Here is an 8,110-nt window from a genome sequence, read left to right on the forward strand (position 1 = left end):
AGAGGCTTCTAGATTCTTTTGTAAAAATTTCCAGGGACCTCAGCAAGTTTTACAGAACACTGCTACAGTATCAGCTAGAGCACAGGGGAGGTGAGACCTGTTGCATCCTTGACTTGTTACTATCACGGTGCTTTCTTATTGTTGATGAAGTAACCAGACCTTTTCAGTGGCTTCTGAAAAATGAGGAAACAGCATGTTTGCTCTTTGTTCATAGAGATAAATACACACTGAATGCAGGCACAGCCTGGTTGCGGAAATTCTTAAAACCCTACAGGCAGCTGATGTTTGCTATCGCGTGTGACAGGTGACCTTATTTGTACAGTAAACAGATTAGCACTAAGGTCAGTCTACCTGGAGAACAGTGCTATCGATTGGTCATGCGCAAAGATGAAGCCGGATCAATGTTGTGAAACACTAGTCCACAAGCGATGGGGGAATGAAAGAGTGGAATCAGAAAATACTTCATTCAAGCCAGGCTTTCCGACACAGAAAAGTGCACAATGTTTAATTACATTTTATTCATCTGTAAAATAGACAGCAGCATCAGGAGGGAGGCTGCTTACACTAAATTCTGTGTTAAACAACGGGTTACTACCATTAATGTAATCTAATGATCTTGAAACAAAGTCAAACTTGTACACCGCAGCTAAATATAAGAGTGTGGCTGCTTGTGTATTTTAAATCCCTGCTTAACTGTCCCATTCCATTGCTAAATTACTCATCTGGATGGCATAGGCAATATAAAAAGCTATTCCTTCAAGAGAAAAATTAATTTAGTTTAAATGACCTTTGTCACTTTATATAAAGTTAAATAATATCTAAGGATAAAATAACCGATATTGCTATAAATATACTATCTACCAACTGAAATATTATATGTAGAAGAAGACAAGACACCCCAGAATCCCTGTTTTACCCCCCCCAAATTCCTTTGAGGAATGACCGATTTCTTGCCATCACCTTACCAGCTAAAACAATTGGTCAAGTGACAATATAAAACCAGGAAGTTATGGCAAACAATCTGCTTACTAGGAACAGAGAGTAGGGTCCAGATTGTTACCTGTGTACAAAAGAAAGCAGAAGGAGCTGGTGTTGATTGATGGCTGAAAAGCCTATTGTAAGTGAATTAGAGGACACTTTTTGGGATTGTGATTTGTGTATTTTATGCAAGGTGTCTGAAGTCTCATTTTTAACCACCTAACAAATCTCCAAGATCTGATGTCAGGGTTGTTAGAGGACACAAAAACAATTTTATGGTGATATTATGAAACAGCCAATCTCTTTTGAGCAAAACAGCTAGACTGATAGGTCTGTATTTTGTAGTACAAAGTAACCTTTAAGCTTTGTGGATGTGTAGAGAGGAACAAATGAGGATACTGTGGAGGTATGCCTGACAAGGGGCCAATTAGATTTGATTAGTCAAGTATTAGCTACTTTTACTTCAGACTGGCTGCTCATCTATAGTTTACCTTGGGTTGCTGTGATCATGTTTTTCTTGTGCTGATGAATGTGAAATATTATCACAGATTGTTAAATGGCAACCTTGGCTTCTTAGTACATGCTAGAGGAGGCCTTGGGTAAGTGTGCTGGTGCTCCTTACAGTACATGTGTGAATTATAACTCTGAAATGTGTATTTTACACAGCTGTGTATGAGGTTTAAATCTGCCATGGTAAAGCACACAATCCTGAAGGTTTGACCGCAGATCACTGTCAGTAAAGGGGTCCAAATGAAGTAAGCAGAGAGAAAAGTGGTGTGTAAATGGAATGAAGATCTGCAGAGCCTGTAGCTTTTCAGGACCCGAGGACCTGACCTGAATAATCAATAAACATAAGAAAGATTATGAATGACGGTAGGCAATTTAGCCCATCTCCTTTGGTAGTTAGTACCTAAATCACTTAGAACCTCATCTAGCCATCTCTTGAAGGAAGCCGAAGTATCACCTTCAACAACAGGGCTGTGTAGCTTGTTCCATACTCCCACCAACCTTTGTGTGAAGTGCCTTCTTTTTCAGTTTTAAATGGAATTAAACAAAGTTTATATTTGTGTTATCTCGCTTGTGTTTTACTGTCAGTGTTGGAGAAATCTGCTGGGTTGACTTTGTCAATTCCTTTATGGATTATGAACTCCTGTATCGGATCCCATCATAGTTTCCTCTGTTCAAGACAACAGGAAGAACAGGTTATTCCTGTTAATCAAAACCAAAGGGGGTGCGCCCCCTGACTAATTAGTAAATATTATTATTCAAGGGGTATCTAAGGGGTAAAATTTAGAGAATATTTTTAAACTAAACGCACCTTGCATGGGATGAGAAATCTTTGCAAAGTAAACAAGGTGTGATATAATTTCTGAAGGTATTTGAATTCTTGGAATTAAAAAAAAAGAAAGTCAGTACACACCCCATTTAAAAAGACCTATCTCCAATATTTTCTGACAGCCAAGTACCATTTGTTTCTTACGAATGCAAGGGAGAGTTATCTCTGCCAATATTTCTGTGATTTTCACTTGGAAATGTCCTTTTGTGACTCAGCCCCCGAATACACGAGCACTGCATTATCTCCTTCTTTAACACAGCCTGCTGTTGACTTATTTGTGAGCAAACATGTTGCACAATCTCAGAATGGAAATGCAAAGGGAAGACTGTCTAACCAGGTCAGACAAGGGACATAGTCCATTAAGGTCATGATGGTTCTGTACTACAAACACAGAAAATTAACTGCAAATACAAACTACTATACATGCTGTCTTCCAACTTATTAACTGTTTTTACAGAAGTCACAAATTTTTAAGGTCTGCATTGTCTTTGACATTGTCTTAGACCACAGACTTGACTATACCATAGGAAATCCTTACTTTTGTTCTGAACTACCTACACATAATTAAATTATTTTAACTGTAAAATGCTTTTCTTCTGTCCCCTTACCCTATATCTGACTCATTTAGAATTCAGGACATAGGTGTCAATAATGTGAATGAGGACAGAGCTATAAAGAGTTCTGTTGAACACTTTGCCGTTGCTCTAGACAATTTCTTTAGCAAACAGGTTCTCCTAAGAACCTATTAGCATTTCATTCTTGATGCCATTTTTGACTAGTCAAAGTCATGATTATGCATGGTTATGGATTCAGAATCTCTGAGGAAGACAGCAGTTTTACATTACTGTTAATGGAGTCTCTGTCTCAGAATGTGTTTATGAGAACTATTATGCTACATGAACTAAAGGAAATGAAAGAGGTGTAACATTCGCAGTTGATCTACCGTAGTATAGTCTTGTCCTGGAAGTAGCCAACCCAAAAATTATCACAGTTACATAAACCAAACATAGTCAAGGCTGGGCCAATTCACTGACGTGACAGCCCTTTTATATGGACCTGTATGGATGTACAGCAGGGCTGCCTGGCCTGATTCACAGCCTATAGGTCAATCAGCAGTGCTTCATGTATAAACCAGATCATTAAAAACAATAAAATTGACAAATGTTGCCTAAGGACTCTTTATAAAGTTCTCTTTCACAGCTTTGTCAACCACAAAACAATAAAATACATCAACAGTGAGAAGTGAATGCTAGCAGGCTGTTTGAGGGAAAACAGGTCACATTTAAAGGCAAAGGACAAAGAAACATCGCACATATAACGAAGAAAATATCATTCAAGTCTACTTAGTCCCTTTCATAAAATCACCTGGAGTTCATTCAGGTGATTCCTTGATCCAAGACAAACCCATACTATATATAATTTTTATTAGTGGCTACTAAGGTGAAAAGTCACAAATCTTCTAAATTAACTTATCTGAACAGCTGGAGGTGATACTGACAACAACAAAGACAATGGACATATTACCTCTGAGTTAAGGTCCTTGGGATTTTGATTAACCTATAAGGCCTTAAACGGCTTAGAGCCTGTTCTTCCAGTGAGGTAGCTACTGTAACTTTGCTCGTAATCTCAATCTCAGATCACTGTGCAGAGCTGCAATGTTATCACTAACAGAAAATATTACAGTAGGACAATTGTTTTATTAAAAAACACACACCTATCTACAGTTGTGCAAAACTTGCATATTGTGAACACAAGAATAATATATTTTCTTATAAAAATACAAGCTGTTTTTCTAACTTGGGTTTATGATCCTCAACTGCAAGTCCATAAACTTGTCTATAATAACTCTTAAATCAACATAATCAACCTTAAAGGCACTTAACCTTTGACGCTACCACCAATAGAACTGAGAAATTAAGCACAAAGCAAAGAAATTGTTAAATTATTCAGTGAAGTTTAGTAGATTGCTAGTCTCCTTCATTTAAATCTTCTAATCCTCTTGCATCAGATACTGTGATGTCACTGTGACCAAGGTGTTCAGGAGTTCAAGGAATAAATTCTCTGTCATTGCTTATGTAGGAGGACAAATTTAATATCCTACTGCTGTGTGTGACCATAGATTAAAATTTTCAGAGCAATATATGTCATTTGCTATGAAAATAATTCAGCTTCAGCCTGAATGCTTTTGAAATGCAGACTGCACCTCATGCAGGCTGTGAATTTGTATTATAGACTGAAAAGCATACTGCACCAGATTAAGAATTTAATAAAATATAAATACAGAATATGCATTGCACTTTTTTTTCCCTGAAACAGTTTCTGAGATAAGAGATTTAGACTAAGTTCACATCCAGAGCTCCAGAATGTTTTATCAGTATTTAATGATTTTAGCAGTACTGCCATTAAGGTTCTGCAGGTGTTAAGTTAGTTAAAAAAATGATAAATTGCCAGGGTCTATTATTTTTTTGACAATCATACATAAAGGAATAAGATAAGCTATTTTTACCCCCTAGCTAGAATATTTCAGCTCTCAATTAGAATGGGAACAAATTTGAGAATGGTAAACGGAACATCAGTTTATAAAACTGAACAATAAACAAGAGACGGGACTGTAGACAGATTAGTTTTACTTCTGTCACTGGTGAGGCAAGGAAACAAAAGTTAGAGCTAAATTAGAAGAATACTTACGATACAATGGTGTTTTAAGTCATCATGAAAAGAAAGAAAAGATCACATTTATCTAATTTGCTAGAATTATTTGATGAATCGGCAAAGACAACTGATAAAACTAAAGCATGTGACCTGGTATATTTACACTCCCAGAAAGGTCCCACATAAAAGTTAATCCTTAAATTATAAATCACAGGAATTGTTGGCCCATAGTTCTTTCTGATCTCGAGGTTGTGGTAAAATCTTTATTTTACAGCTGGCATAAAAATAGGGAGAATTGGCAATCAAAGAGACAGCAGCAAGGGAATTAAAAATACTTCAAATAATTAAATGGATAGACATTTGAACGTTGATAAGTGCAAAGTGACCCACATGAAAGCAGGAATACTGTATATTATATTGATAGGTTAACAGGCTTCTAGGAAAATTAGCCCTGGTGTGAGTGTATACATTTGTCTGTGTTTGTATCTGTGTGTCCCATCCAGGGTGTAATACTGTACATCCTTCCACCCAACGCGGGAAGACTTCAAGCCACCGGGACCCTGAATTGGATAAATGGTTAATGAAAGTAATGCGACGTGAAATAAAAACTTTGGAAAGCAGATATGTATTCTGACGGTACTGATTGATGTGGCTCTTAAGCCAAATGTATGTCATTTTGAAACAACTCACCCATGTGTCTCTGTGCAATTGCATTCTCATTGGAAAAAAAATGACCTTGACACAAATTGCAGCCCTTAGCCATAAGACAATTAACAACTGATCAATGATGTAACAGATATTACCCGTGTCCTTGAAAGCATGGATTGCTTTTGTTGTTTCTGAAGCTACTTGACTTGCCATTCATACATTCCATATATACAAATGCAGTAATAAACATGAACATCCAATGAAAAATCACATTAGTATTTTGTTATGATTCACACACAATATAGTAAACATCCAATCAAAAATCACATTATTTGTTTCTTATTAAATGCACAGGCACATCTCAACAATAAAAACACAAACATCCAGAGACAAAAAAAAAAATTAAGTTAGTACCACTTTTTCTGTATAACAGCAGAGTTTGACTTTAGCCTTAAGATTACTTCAAAGAAAGGTCTATTTCTGTGCGGCTGTGAAGGATGGCCTTAAACTCTACTGTTCAACAAGCACTTATACACTGAGATCTTGAAGGGTATTTTTAGTGATAGCAATGCCTTGATGGGTCAACCAAGAACCTCAGCTGTACAATTTACTGAGAGTTTTGCTTACCACATGTGGCCATTTCTTATAAGTGAAATTACATAGAATCCTGTGTGCTTTTTTCTTTGCAAAAGACAACTCTGCAATAAATGTTTCTGAAGATATTACATCGTCTAGAAGTGTGGTGTAACTTTAGTCTGGTGTTATGAGAAAGAGATGTCTCAAGTCAGGGATGTTCATATCTTTTTGTTTTAAAAGCCATTTCAGATGAACATGCTAAGTTGGTTTTACTCGTCAAGTTGGTACATTTTTCTAATAAAGGAAAACAGCAAAATGATTTGGCTGAAGGTACACAACTTTTCATGACTGCATGAAGCTATTTGCAGTGACATTTCAATCCTGATATCAAGGTAAACCTTGAAGGAGCAAACAAAAAGCAGAGGGAACTTAAGTGTACTATCTTCTACTTTATAACAGAAAAAACATGGCATTTAGCATCCTTGGAGATGCTAGTATTATTTATCTAATAAATCTAATAATAGATTTATTATTATCCAGATGCAAGTATTATTTACTTGCACAGTGAACTGGCTACAGAACGGTATTAACTAAATTTAAGTTAAACCCAGATACTCTTTAAAATATCCAATATAAAATGATAGTGAGCACTATGCAAAAGGGTCTGGTTCCAGCTATTGTAACTCCCACTACAGCCTGCCCTTTGAAACACTGGATTATTAAGGGAAAGATTCTGTTCACCCCATTTACACCCAATATTTAATAAATGAAAGTGTAGGAATTCAGCATTGCCCTTGGAGCATTTCAGGATTCTTCCCCTTTTAATCAGCTTTTCAAATGCCACAAATATTGCAAAGGTCCAATCCCTCCAGAAGCTGCTGACTGGGTGGGCTTTGTACCTCAACAGAACCAGAAAAACCCATAAGAAATAAACACCTTAGCCACAGGGGAATGCCCACATAATCAGTTTTATGAACCTGAAGAAAAAAGCAGTCAATTCTATCTTTTAATTAAACACGTACACTGCCATCTAAATATTAACAAAAGCATAGGTACAGAACAGTATTATTTCTTTCTACCCATAGTACTTGAACTTCATTAAGTAGAATAAGTCTAAGGTCTTAGAATTAGTGGAATAATTACTGGTCGCATACTATATACTGTATAAAAAGAAAAACCTCAGAGCCATACTCACAAACACAACTCTGGTATTGCTTTTGATTCCAATAAAGAACAAGACATCTCCACGTAAACATTCCTATATTTATAGCAGACACATTGTGTGTGTTTTTACTTTTTTCATAAATCCGTAAATAAATTGCTGTTCTGAAAACACTTCCAAAATTTCCCTACTGACAAAAAAAAATCAAAAATACTTGACTAATTTTAAAGGGTCTGATTATTGTGAAAATGAGCTCAATTATTTCAAGGACCACAAACCTCTTGAGAGTCAAAAAATTATTGCATGGAAATACACTAAGCCCAGTTCATTAGGATCCTGCAGACTATAAATAGCCTGCTGAGGTGGCGTTCCAATAATGCGCCCTCGGCTCCTTTAAATATTTTCCACCTGCTCTCACTATTGCGCTGCCCATATTTCATCACTGATGCGAGCTCTTTTCCACTGTGGAATGGAACACGTTTCACAACCAAGCGCTAAAAGTGGAGCTGCCCTGTAGCTGAGATCCACTTTGGTGCTTCCACAAAAACAAAACCAGCTAAAGTAATCCATCCAACAGGAGTCTGGAAGCCTAGACAGTATATTTTAAATCGCGAATTTATACAGAGCCGAGTTGCACAGCTGGTTATTTTCCTGTAGCAACCTAAATAAAGTGCCTTGCTTGAAGGTACAACTGCAGTCAAATCCAAGCCAGGATTATTTGAATCCCCAACACTCTAGCCCAGACCCTTAACTACTAC

This window comes from Lepisosteus platostomus, chromosome 11 (genome assembly GCF_059453375.1).
Source record: "Lepisosteus platostomus isolate fLepPlt1 chromosome 11, fLepPlt1.hap1, whole genome shotgun sequence".
NCBI lineage: Eukaryota > Metazoa > Chordata > Actinopteri > Semionotiformes > Lepisosteidae > Lepisosteus > Lepisosteus platostomus.